The 13009-nt window shown below is 40.6% G+C and overlaps 1 protein-coding gene across 1 annotated transcript in view; it reads right to left on the bottom strand.

Annotated features, from left to right (window-relative positions):
• LHFPL6 (LHFPL tetraspan subfamily member 6) overlaps positions 1 to 13009 on the bottom strand; it is a 198690-nt gene that overhangs the window by 176671 nt on the left and 9010 nt on the right. The gene's annotated exons all lie outside the window — the stretch shown is intronic.

Below are 13009 nucleotides of genomic sequence, written 5' to 3'. Positions count from 1 at the left end.
CCTGGGGGAAGGCAGAAAAATAGCAGAGGTATGTGCTGGCCACCCTTCCTGAGCTAGGGCTGGAGAGGACTATAGGCAGAAGAACAATAGAGGGGTTGCTTGCTGACGTCCAAGCCACAGAGGGCTGAAGGCAGGGAAGCGGAAGGGCTTACCTGGTGATATCTCTATATTGGAGAGCGAGAGGCTGAGGGCCAGGAGAAGAGTGGAAGACCTACCTGTTGGCCTGTCTTAGCTGAGAGGACAATGGGACTGGGCCAGTGATGGATGCTCCCCTGGTGAAAATGAATTCCCAGCAGAGAGGCTGAGGAGGGGTTCCCCACCAGCAAGAGTGAGGTTGCACTCTGGCTGGAAGGGCTGGGGTGGCTGTCCTGGCAGAAGAGCAGGAGAGGACCAAAGACAAGCCCAGATGTGGTGGAAGATGCTAAAGCATGGTATGTGATACACTGATGGGCTAAATGTTGTGGGATTCTAAGGTCTAAATGCACTGGGAGTAATATTTCTTTGGTCCTTATTTGCACTTTGCCTATCATGGAGTCCTTAGGGCTCAAGAGGAGAAGTGGAACAGTAACCCCAGTGTTAGGGCCTGGGGGTGCGCAGGAGACTGCAAGGGGGGTGTTTGGGGACAGGAACCAGGTCATTCGCGGTTCTGTATTTCGATGAGCACACACAGCCTCTATTGCAGTTAGCTGCGTTTATCACTCATTTCTTGAACCTCTAATGCAACCATAAAAGGAAAAAAACCTCAACTTCTTGGAAGTCTGGAGTTCACAATGAAGAAAGAAAGGTTTCAGGATGTGGCGGGGGGGGGCTTTCTTTTAGCTGGGATGCCAACCTGAAAATCATCTACTATTCATGCACAATCACAACTTTTTAAAACATGTCATTCTGTCTTAACATTGTATATTATGGATTGCTGCAAAGCATTATATGTTAAATGACATGTAATCCATGGAGCTATTAGTTTCTGGGATCAAAGATACATTTTTAAAGTGTGGTTGAATATGAGTTTACACCACACATACTAATGGCTCCTTTGAAAAGGGTAAATAATCCACATTACATTAATCTTTTGAACGCGTATTTACCCAACAGATTAATGCATAATGGCTTTGAAGGTTATTACAGTCCATGAGATCTATGGGCTAAAATCTTCTCTCCAATCTGCATGTTAGATCTAGTCTATGCTCTTCATAAATTGTTCTCAGCATGTGGGGAGAGTAGATCCAGATACCAGAGATTAGTCTGACATTGATTGCAGGCAAGATAATGGAGCGGCTGATATGGGACTTGATTAACAAAGAACTAAAAAAGGGTAATGTAATTAATGCAAATCAACATGGTTTTACGGAAAATAGATCCTGTCTAACTAATTTGATGTCTTTTTTTGATGAAATTACAAGTTTGGTTGATAAAGATAATAGTATTGATGTAATATACTTGGACTTCTATAAGGCATTTGACTTGTTACCACATGACATTTTAATTAAAAAATTAGAATATAAAATTAACATGGCACACATTAAATGGATTAAAAACTGGCTAACTGATAGGTCTCAAAAAGTAAATGTAAGTGGGGAATTGCCATCGAACAGGTATGTTCCCAGTAGGCTCCCACAGGAATCAGTGCTTGGCCCTACACTATCTAACACCTTTACCAATGACCTGGAAGAAAACATAAAATCAACACTGATAAAGTTTACAGCTGACACAAAAATTGGAGGAGTGCAAAAAATGAAGAGACTAGGTCACTGTTTCAGACTGATCGAGATCACTTGGTAAATGGGTTGCAAACAAGCAATATTCATTTTAATATGGCTAAAGGTAAATGTATACATCTGGGAACAAAGAACGTAGGCCATAATTACTGGATGGGAACTGTATCTAAGGGCTTGTCTACACTGGCACTTTCCAGCGCTGCAACTTTCTCGCTCAGGGGTGTCCCAGCACTGGTAGCTGTGCCCTCATGGAGGTGGTTTTTTTAGAGCGCTGGGAGAGCTCTCTCCCAGTGCTCTTCCACGACTACACAAACTACGTTAAAGCACTGCCACGGCAGCTCTTTAACGTTGCCAGTGTAGATTAGCCCTAAGAAGCAACACAAGTGTATTGTGAAGATAAATACACTAACGACTGTGAGGTGCTCAGATACTACAGTAATGATGGCTATATGAACACCAAAACAGATAGTTGGTACTTAATCGGTCTGTAATCTATCAGTTTCTTCCTTTTTACCTTGCTATCATTGGCTGACTCGCGTAATTTGCTGACATCAAATCATGAAAGTGGAGGTTACAGAAAAAATGTGTGTGTCTTAAAAAAATTAACCACAGGCAGTTTTAAGTTCTTCCAAACCCTATATTTTTGACCATCATGCTTTGTTTGTGTTATCCATCTGAAAGATCAGTGTTCTCAGAAACGTAAGTTTGACAAACTGTGGGTCACACTAAAGATTTCATCTGCCCTCTCAGGTATTTGGGGATAAATTGCAAGGAAAATTCCGACTGGAATTAGTGAATTTGCATTTAAACCTGTTGAGACTGCAGACATATGTCTGCTTTCCTTTCTGGTTTATGTACTGTTCAAGGTTACTGGAAACTAGACGGCATGTCCCTTTAGCTTACTGCAATCCAATTTTACTTTCAAAGTGAAATTGTATTTGAGATCTCAAAGCAAACATCTGTCCCACCTATTCATGGCAGTGGCGCTGGAACATTTTTAATAGTGGGGGTGCTGAAAGCCAACCCCCTTATCCCTGTCCACCGCCCCCCTCCCCAGAGCTGAGGCCGGGAGCAAAGCCCAGGGCATGGGGCAGCAGCAGATTCCCGGGCACATGGGGCCAGCTGCTGGGACCCTGGGCACAGGGCCGGGAGCCCGGGGGCGCTGCAGCACCCCCCGCACCGCTAGTTCCCACGCCTATGGTTCATGGAACAGAAGAGCTTTCAATTCTGTATCCTCTGTTCTTTTTCAATTCTGTATCCTCTGTATAAATTAAAAATAATCTGTAATCTCTGTTTGCAGTATTGTTGTAGCCATGTTGGTCCCAGGATATTAGCGAGACAAGGTGAGTGAAATATATTATTTTATTGGACCAAATAAAAATTGGTGAAAGAGACAAGCTTTCAAGCTTAACACAGTTCTTCAGGTCTGGGAAAGGTACTCAGAGTTCCACAGCTAAACACAAGGTGGAACAGCTTGTTTAGCATAAGGAGTTAGCACATGTTGCAAAAGACCATTCAAGGTGAAAAGGGCAATTAACACCTCTGCAGTCATAGGACAAAGGAGGGTTAATGGGTTACAAATTGTTATCATGAGCCATAAATCCAGTGTCCATAAATCCAGAAACTGTGTGATAGTAATGACTGCTTTAATAAAGATTCTTCTGTGAAGAAGGCAAGAAGCACAATTTGGAAGTGTGTAAATCAGGGATTAATTCAAATGAGAAGATTTGCAGACAGAGTAAAATCCTGGTCTCAGTGGTGTTAATGGGTTTCAATGGACCAGGATTTAGCTCACATTGGACCAAATTCAGAGGTGACGTAAACAGTGGCGAAAGATACACATCTGTCAAAGAAGTCTCAACCGGTGTAATCTTCACATCAAGCAGCTAGAAAAAGGTACAAGTTAAAGTGAAGCTGGAGAAGAGGGGCTAATATAACCCAATCTTTGCACTCTCCTATCCATTGCTTTTCCTGGTTGCTCTGTAGAAATCTTGATTTTAAAATTCCAGAAACAAGCACAGAATTCCATGTTCAGACTGATTTGGAGGAAGTAGTTGCCAAGCCAAGAAAAAAAAATCTGAGCAAAGTTTCTCAATTCTTTGCAGCCCTTTGACTTTCAAATGATCTGCCACCATCCTTGCAGATTGGGAATGGAGGAGTTTGCATTCAGGTGCCCTCATTTAGAATTGCTTAGTTACTAGGAGGTGTCCTCCATTTTGAAAAGGTCCACAAAGACACTCAGATCCAAAAAATAAATTAAAATAAAAATAATCACAAAGTACATTACCACCTGAAAACTACAGCTGTAACTTACATGTCCAGTGGGGACAATTATGACCTATTTACAGACATACACTATTGTGTCTTCCCTTGGAGACCAGGGAGGAGTGATTTAACAATGCTGCATTTTATTCCTGCTTTAGGGTTTCATTTTACAAGAACAAATAAAAGCACAATTTCTTAAAAAGCTCATCCCACTTTATTCTATTTTATATGACTGCACAGTAGATTTGCCCTGAATTGTATTCAAACAGCCTCTCAATCACTCTGAATTTACAATCTTTTGAAATGTGTAAAGATTACCATTGGTGTTTTTTTTATTTATTTTTTACAGAAATTTGTTCAAGTATCTTATCTTTATTACAAAGAGAGACTGCAAAGTCTTTAATATAGTCTAAAATCACAACCAAGTGTAAATTTTGACTATCCTTGTGAGGGCAATTGAAGTGAAAGCATTTGCATGCTAAGCTTCATTGACTAAGAATATCCTGAGTTCATATATTTGAAGGAGGCTGCTTATCTGAACTGTTTCAAGAGATTATTTTACATCTTTAAAATGTTAATATTTTATAAGTGAGAAGGTTTCCAAGCAACTTATTAAGTGAATGGAGTATTGCACCCATTTAGGCCAGATTCTAAATTGGTGTAAATCCGCTACTTTGATGAACACCAGCCGGGAGTTTGATCCACAGAGCAGTTAGTTTGATAGACTCCTCTTTCAAAGCCAAATTACATTCTGTATTTCAGTGGGCTATTTCTAAATGGGTTATATGTTCACCTTTATCAGCATGATATAATAAGGCTACACACCTTTGAGTTCTGATTCATTTCACCTTGACACCTATAGGAATGTCAAGTATTAACTTGAACTTAGATTCCAAAATATTAATAACCATCTGTATATGGATGTGTGTATGTGCACATGTGTCACACACACAGCCTGTCACAATCCATAACCTAACTGTTCTTTTCGTCCTTCTAGCTGAAAAACAATAAGGACCGAGACAGTCAGTCTTCATCACCATTGACTTACAGAACTGATCATCTTGGAACAATACAAAGCCTTCTACTAAACTTGTAATAGAATTATAAGGTATATACAGCATAAATATCTGCATTTGCAAACATCCCTTATATAAAGGATTAGCTGTCTATGATAAAGCTGTCTGTGATGGGGTGTATAGATCCTACAAGGGAATGGATACTAAAGGGTTAAAAGGGGGAGTCATCACCTCCCTAGCTGTAGCCTAGAGGCAGGCTAAGGACAGCAAGGATAAAAGGCTGCAGCCCAGCCAGACCAGGGTGGCTGCTGGAGAGACAGAAAGCCACAGTGAGGAAGTGCCCTAAGGTAAGAGTGGAGGAAGCTGCCTGGAGAAACCACTTGTCCACAAGAAGGGACTGGAGAAGATTACCAGGCAGGAGATACTTACAAGGCCCTGAGGCCTGGTCTACACTCAGGGCGGGAGGGGGGATCAATCTAAGTTACGCAACTTCAGCTACGTGAATAGCGTAGCTGAAGTCGACATACTTAGATTGACTTACCGCGGTGTCTTCACTATGGTGAGTCGACTGCTGCCGCTCCCCCATCAACTCTGCCTGCACCTCTTGCCCAGCTGGAGTACAGGAGTCCACGGGAGAGCGCTCGGAGATTGATTTATCGCGTCTAGACTAGTTGTGATAAATCGATCCCTGCTGGCTTGATCTCTGCCCGCCCATCCATCCGGTAGTGAAGACATACCCTGAGATAGGCAGCAGCCCAGGGACACAGCAGATTTAAACAAACTCCCTCATTGCTCCACCCAGGGTCCCTGAGCAGGGAACCAGGCCTTAGGTTCCCTGAAAATTTGACCCTTAGGCCCTTTATTTTCAAAATGACTAGTGATTTTTGGACACCTTCATTATTGGGTGTCCAATGTGAGAGACTCTAAAGTGGCCTGATTTTCAGAAGTATTAAACAACTACCCACTGAAAATGGAGACCCTTTATATTGTCTCCAGTAAGTTATTCCCAAATCACGGATCACTTTGGCTAATGTAAGACCAGGAGCCTAACCTTAAGCATACATTTTTGAAAACTTGGACCTATGTCTTGCTAAAGAAGCTCATATTCAGTTGCCATCCAGGGATCACTTACAGCTTCAGAAAAGTTTGACCCACAATAATAAAGAAATATGTTGGCTCAGTATTCTACAGCTACTCACTAATTCCACTTGAAAGAAAAAATGTCATTATCCCTAAGGAAATAGAATTTGCAGACTCCATATAGTACTTTACTCTGCAATTATGACAGTGTTCAAAATCAATGATATCAACCTTTAGGCCCTTTATTTATCTACGCTCCTTGAAACAAGGAACCAGACGCTCAGCTACTGAAAAAAGCAGAAGCTTCTTTATATTTTATTTTACCATCACAAGCAAAAAACACTTTGGAAGCTGAAACATCTTCCTATTCATTCATTTTTACACAGTGATACAATCATAGCTGAATCTTCTTTCCAAACCTGCTCAGCAAAATTATTATTGTGCAAGTGCTTTGCAAAAAGCACAATTGCCTGAAATTACGCTAGAGTCAAATGTTAATTAAAAAAAAAGTGCCACACAGGGAATGAAAACTAACTGCTGTGAAACTTAATGAAACCCACTGAGTGCCAAGGGCACAGGCAGCCAAACTGAATTTAAAAAGGTGCCAGGAAGGGGGGCTCTGTAATCAGACTAGCCACTAGGGTAGATGAGATAAGCAGAGCGACTTTTCTCTGCCATGAGATCAAAACAGAATGTAATTCTTATGCATGAGATGAAAAGTTAAAATATCCTCCAGACTTCCTGTGTTCATAGATCGGATCCCAGGGCTTAGTGCACAATATGGAATTTGCCTTCCCTAGTTGAAGGTTTGTCCCAGCTCTTTCAGGTCACTGAATGCAGCACAGAAGGGCTCCTTCCTGACTCAATTTTTATTTCATTCTGTTATGGAAAAGAGGAACAAACCGAACGGAGTTCTTGATAGTTCAGCACAAGTTAGCTGCAGCCCCACACTCAAATGTGCTGACATGGTGAGTGAATTCAGACTGCATTACTGCCAGCGAAGCACAAAAAATAAAATAAGATAATCAGAAACTAATGGCCACCATTCAAGGGTGGGCTCATTGCTCACAAAATGAGTGGTTTCCAAAGCAGCGCTCCATTATAAAACATTAATAAATAATTATACTGTATGTTTAGTAGATAGGATCTTTCATCCCATACGAGGCTGAAACATGTTAAAAAGTAAGGGCCCAGGCCTGCAAACACTTATACATGTGTAGAACTTTATTCAAGGGAGCAGTCCCATTGAACACCAATGGCACAAAGGGGCAGGAAAGTTGTATAGTCCCTTAGGTAGTGTTATTTGCTGGTGTAACTTCTTAGAGCATCCCCAAGGCTGCTCTGATTTACTCTGGGGAATGAGCTGGTCTGTAGCAGTGCTGGAAATCAGGGGAGCACAAAGGTGACATACATCCTACTTTGTCTCACCCTTCACAGCTTGGCGTTATCTGAGAATTGGGCCTCAAGGCCTGATTCTAGTTTATACTAGTGTTACTCCACTGGGGTTTCCACCAGTGTGAGCTCATAGCCCAATAACCCAGATTCTGCTGGCAGTGACACTGGTGTAAATCTGGAGTAACTCCACTGAAGTCGAGCTGAAAGCATGTTTTTCTGAATGGCTCTGTAAAACTCCAGATAGGATTGGTTCATTTCTCACTCCAGTCTTCACTGCAGCCAACTCTGTTTGTCTTATAGCCCCTGCCCTGAAGTCAGGGAATTGCATGAAAGTCTCAGCCTTCATTTAAAAAAAAACAACCCCTAAGTTTCTAGCCCTCAGAGTTATAGCGAAAAACACAAATCCTAAAGGCTCAAAATCTAAAAGGCAAATATAAAGAACCCCAAATTTATCATTTTATAATCTCATGATTTTTTAAGCCAATCCTGTGATTTTGAGGGGCCCATTCATGGTTTTTGAATGCTTGGGGTTGGCAATACAGACCTTTACACAAGTATTGCTCCATTTTGACTGATGTACTCTGGTGTAAGATAATGAGTCCCCAGGAATGGGGAGCAAAGCTAATGACTGCCATGAGAGTTAAGATCTGAGCAGATGTAGGACTAAAATTGCACACTACAAATGATTTAAAAGACTTGAAAACTTATAATTATTGTTGTACTACAATAGTATCAGGAGTCCACCTTGCACTGAACACAGTGGCTAGAAATGCCTAGTTATTTATATTTATAACACATTAAACTATATAAACCTGCCCCAACATGATAGATTTTAAAAAAATCTCAACCACACAAACAAAAATCATAGAACATACATAACATTTGCAAGCCATCTGTCTATTGACTTAGACTGAATGCTATATCCCTTTCCACCACCTTTTACCTGTTTTGTCTTTCAACTGCAACATTTCTGGGGCAGTGACTATCTCTTACTCTATGTGCAGTGCCTTGCACAATGGGGCCCTGATCTCAGTTGGAGCATCTAGGCTGTACTATGAGATTAAATTAATAATATAATAATAAATAACTGTGGACTGAAGTGCAAATTTGCATAGGCAGATGTACAAACCCCCAAATATCACTTCATGACTTTTAAAGTTTGTAAAAGTATTACAGTGTTTGGAGGGTGCCTATTACACATAGGGTTTAACCTCCTTTATGTCCTGGTTAAACCAAAGTACCATTAAATTCACTCACACATACTCACTGAGGTCCCCTAGCAAAATGCATTGCTATCCAAAGCATCTGCAACCCTTTTAATCTGAATGCTTTTAAAAAACACTTTGGCTAATTGGAGTTCTACTGTATTGTGGCCAAACTGAGTTGCCTATGGTGTTCTAAATATCAAGTTCATTCTCTTTTAAAAAATCTTAGTCCCAAATTGGCTTTCAGTAGCTCCAGCCAGAGACAAAAGCCCAAACTTGTGAAGAAGTCAGGAAGCACACTTTCTTTGGAAACCTCAGGGCTATTTCTTGTACTCTACTGCATAAGCAGGTTTCATACCCTTTCATTGAGAGCTTTATTTTAGAAGCAGCTTTTATCATTCCAGACTGATCATTCATGGCTTTATCTCAAATCCTTTATCCTTAAAGCAAGAGACAAACTCCATATCCCTTTGCATTGATTAGAAAACCATTCTTCTGGAATTAACAATGCCACTTTATAGTACAAAGGCATCTTTATTCAGGAATAATACCAGACAACTGAACTGTCAGATTGCAAAGGAAAGGTCAAATCTTTACATTACCACAGCAACGATACAGAATGTTTATAGGGGCAGTGCATTTCTTTTGCATTCTCTCCTGAGGATTTTGGTTCATGTAACAAGAAATAAGAGTGTCTTATAATAATTTTTGTAAGTTTATATATATATATATATATATATATATATAAAATGTGAGATTTCCATGAAATTCCTACCAACTAGTAGTAAGTTCAGTTAAAGATTTTCTGTGTCAGCCCAGCAGTAAATTTTACTTACAAATCAATACTCAAAATAGTCAGTTATCATAAAAAACCACTTTCAGGGATCTACTGCTCAGTACTGCAAGGCGCCCAGCACTCTGGCCTTGATCCAGCAAAGCACTTAAGCACATGCTAAGTACATGAATGGTCCCACTGACGTTAAAGTTAAGCACATGAGCATGCAGGATCAGGGTGTAAGGGGTCTATCCTGAAAAGTTCTGTGCACCATCTCAAAGAAACTGAGCACCCTTGAGTCTCATTATCTTCAGTAGGAATTGACAATGTTGAGGAACTGCCAGGTTTGAACCATAAGGCCTGCTCCTTCTCCCACTAAAGTTGAAGAATTTTGCCATTGACTTCAACAGGAGCAGGCCCTGAGTGATGTATCAAAGGAAAGCACAGTTGGGAGGCGGGGGAGGGCCTAGTTCTGCTCTGTTACACCAGTGCAAGTTAGTGGCAACTCCACTGAAGTAAAAGGACTTACATCAGTATAAGCAATGTAAATGAGATCAGACTCAAGTCCATGGCATCATGGGAAGCCCATGGCATAATTTGACAATGTCGGGTTTGTTGATTGTGTGCAACTTTTCATGCCTAAGCTAAAGAAACAAAGACATGTGAAGTGACTGGCAGGGGACTGTCATGGACCATTATGTGCAACATTGTCACTCTGGCCTGTGAGGTCATGTGACTGCAAAGTTAGCCCTTCCTTCCTGTGTGACTTCTAGTTTCTAAATTAGGTCAAGCCCCTTCCTATTTGCTATGCCATATGAAAACAACTGCACTGCTAGTCTGCAAGCCATGTGTCTGACCTCACCTTCATGATTAAGGAGTTAGAAGAGGTTTTCATTAGACCTTTGAAAGCCAAAGCCCCACAGTTCAGATGGTAAAAGAAGGTATATACAGAGAAGTAATACTAAAGTAAACATTAAGTAAAGGAAAATGTAGGCTGAATATCAGGAAAAAAATTTCTAATGGAATTCCTATAGACTGTCTCCCAAAGGAAGTGAGAAAAGCCCCATTAAGAAGTCATTTAAAACTGGATTGGACAAAGCCCTGGAACAATCCTTTACTGTCTGTGGGACCTCAGCACATGATCTCATTGCTAATTGGAAAATACTGCAACTTTTCAGTGACTAAGTGAAGTTTCCAATAACATTCAAACACCTAAATGTGTTCAGGAAGCAAAATGAGCGGAGTCTTTTAACCCAGAAACAAAATTACTAACTCTAGGCCAAATTTCTTCTCTCCTTTACTCCAACACTAATGCAGAGTAATTCCACTGATTTAACTGGAATCGCTCCAGATTTACACCACAGCACAGGAGCACAGAATTTTCCCAACTCCTTCCAATTAATTTTAATTTAAACTGTTGCTATTTTAAAAGCTTGAACATGGAATATTTTCTATAATCTTTATTTTACAATAAATTTTCTTACCATATAATTCTCTATCATTGCTCTCGGGGCTTGATCCAGCAGAATATGTTGGTAGTTTTCTGAGCAACATAAGCTCCAAACAAGCTTTGAATGCTGGGTCTGCGGTAGGCCAACCCTTCCTGGACCTGTCTAGCTTCTATCCTATGGGCTTGCACAGCCCACCGAGTTCTTACAACCCCAGGCCAGCCAAGCATTAACTCATGAGTGAGTGGGGCTACTCAGGTGAGTAAAAGCGCACCATTGTGAGTAAGGGGTTCACACTCTATCCCTAAGCGCTTTGCTGGATGGGGGCCTAGGGCCTGAACATAGCCTCCAAAAAGAGTGGTACTATAATAGTTATAAATGACAAAATTTACAGAGACCCCTCTTGATAGAATCACCTTTACTTACTGGGCCAAATTCTCTTGGCATAACTCAAACTTGGGCCTGACTTCAATGGAGCAATGCTGATCTATGCCAGCTGAATATCTGGTCCCCAGTCTCCATTAATGTGAACCGGTGTCTCTCTCAAAGATTTTCATTAGTATGACAAATAAGCCCTTTCATTTGACTTTGTTTTACAAGACAGGAAGGCCTAGTAGTGGGCTGAGCATGAGATTCATTGTGCGCTAAGAATTCCTGATTCTTGGTCTGTCACTGATGCCATTTTGGCTTTGAACAAGTCACTCGGCATATCAGTGACTCAGCTTCTCCATCTTTAAAATGGAGATAATACATCCTTATGAGCCTCAATTCTCCTGAAGATTAATTAGTTAATGTTTGTAAAACCCTTTGAAATGTAAAGCACCATGCAAGTGCTAAGTATTGTTACTCTCCAGTATGAAAAAGGAGCTAAAAAATGAGACAAGCAAGCATTTCTATATATAAATAAAACAGCACTCGAAGTTTTCTTTAGATCAAAAAGTCTGGTCTTAATGCAAAATTCTGCTTAAACTCCAAACAGCTGCAACAATAATCAAAGCATCCCACAGTACTTTTATATTCAACATCAATAGCAAAGAAAGGAGAAGGAAAGCAACTCTTCCCAATATTTTAGCAGCATCATTCTTTTTTGGAGGGTTTTTTGTTTCGTTTTTTTTTGTGCGTATCAGCATTTCCATTATACACATGCTTTCCAGAGGCTTATAATCTGACTTTAAAAAATTTGCTCCCGGCTGAAATTTGGCATGCATGGAATTTTTCTCCTTACTTAGCTGAAGCTTATTGTAGTAGTAAAAATTGTTGCAAAAATAGCACAGCTCACTGTAAACTAATGAATACACGCCCATTAACATCTCTTTCAGTTACATTCATGTTTGGAACCATTCTCAATTTAGGTCAGTGTTCCAACCAAACAGCCTCAACACTTGGGGCCAGCTGGTGTAAACTGTCATAATTCCATTGGCTTCAACAGAGGGATGACAATTTACAGCAGCTGAGGATCTGCTCCTTTCTCTTTCAGCTGACTAAAGCAGAAAGACACAAGGTTTAGGCCAATGAAACGGATCAAATTTTAGAGGGGAGTGTGAGTCTAAGTGACAACTGGAGAGTCTAAATTTATATTTTTTTCTGACCCATATAAGTGTAGGTTAACTTAGACTCCCTTACAGTCAGATGCAGTGGGCCAGGCTCAGAGGTAATATTAAGAGGGGAGAATTACACTAGACTAAGGTGTGTGTGTGTGTCTATGTGTGTGTAAAAGAGGTGAAATTGATGTAATCTACACACTAAGGGAGCCCACAAGTTGTAAATTACATCATAGACTCGCTTCTGAATTTGTCCAAATGTCCTTAAATTGTCACTTTTGCAAGCATACAGCAGGGGATCTTATTACCTAATGTTCTACCATATGGGCTGCAAAATCTGCTCAGGATGGCAGACTTTTATATGTCTTTCCTTTTATCATGTCTTCCCACAATAACCACATTACCTATGGCCTGACTAATCCTGCATTGCCTGCAAAGGTAAAACTCTCATTGGAGTCAATGCGTTTTATTCTGTACGGTGTTACATTATTGTAGGCAGATGCACCTTTGTAAAGTTGGTGGAAAGCGGGCATTAAACATTACCACTAGTGATCAAAGTGGCTGGCTCT

This window comes from Malaclemys terrapin, chromosome 1 (assembly GCF_027887155.1).
Source record: "Malaclemys terrapin pileata isolate rMalTer1 chromosome 1, rMalTer1.hap1, whole genome shotgun sequence".
Taxonomy (NCBI): Eukaryota; Metazoa; Chordata; order Testudines; family Emydidae; genus Malaclemys; species Malaclemys terrapin.
The sequence above is the reverse complement of the archived record's forward strand: the minus strand, read 5'-3'. Positions and strand labels throughout refer to the sequence as shown.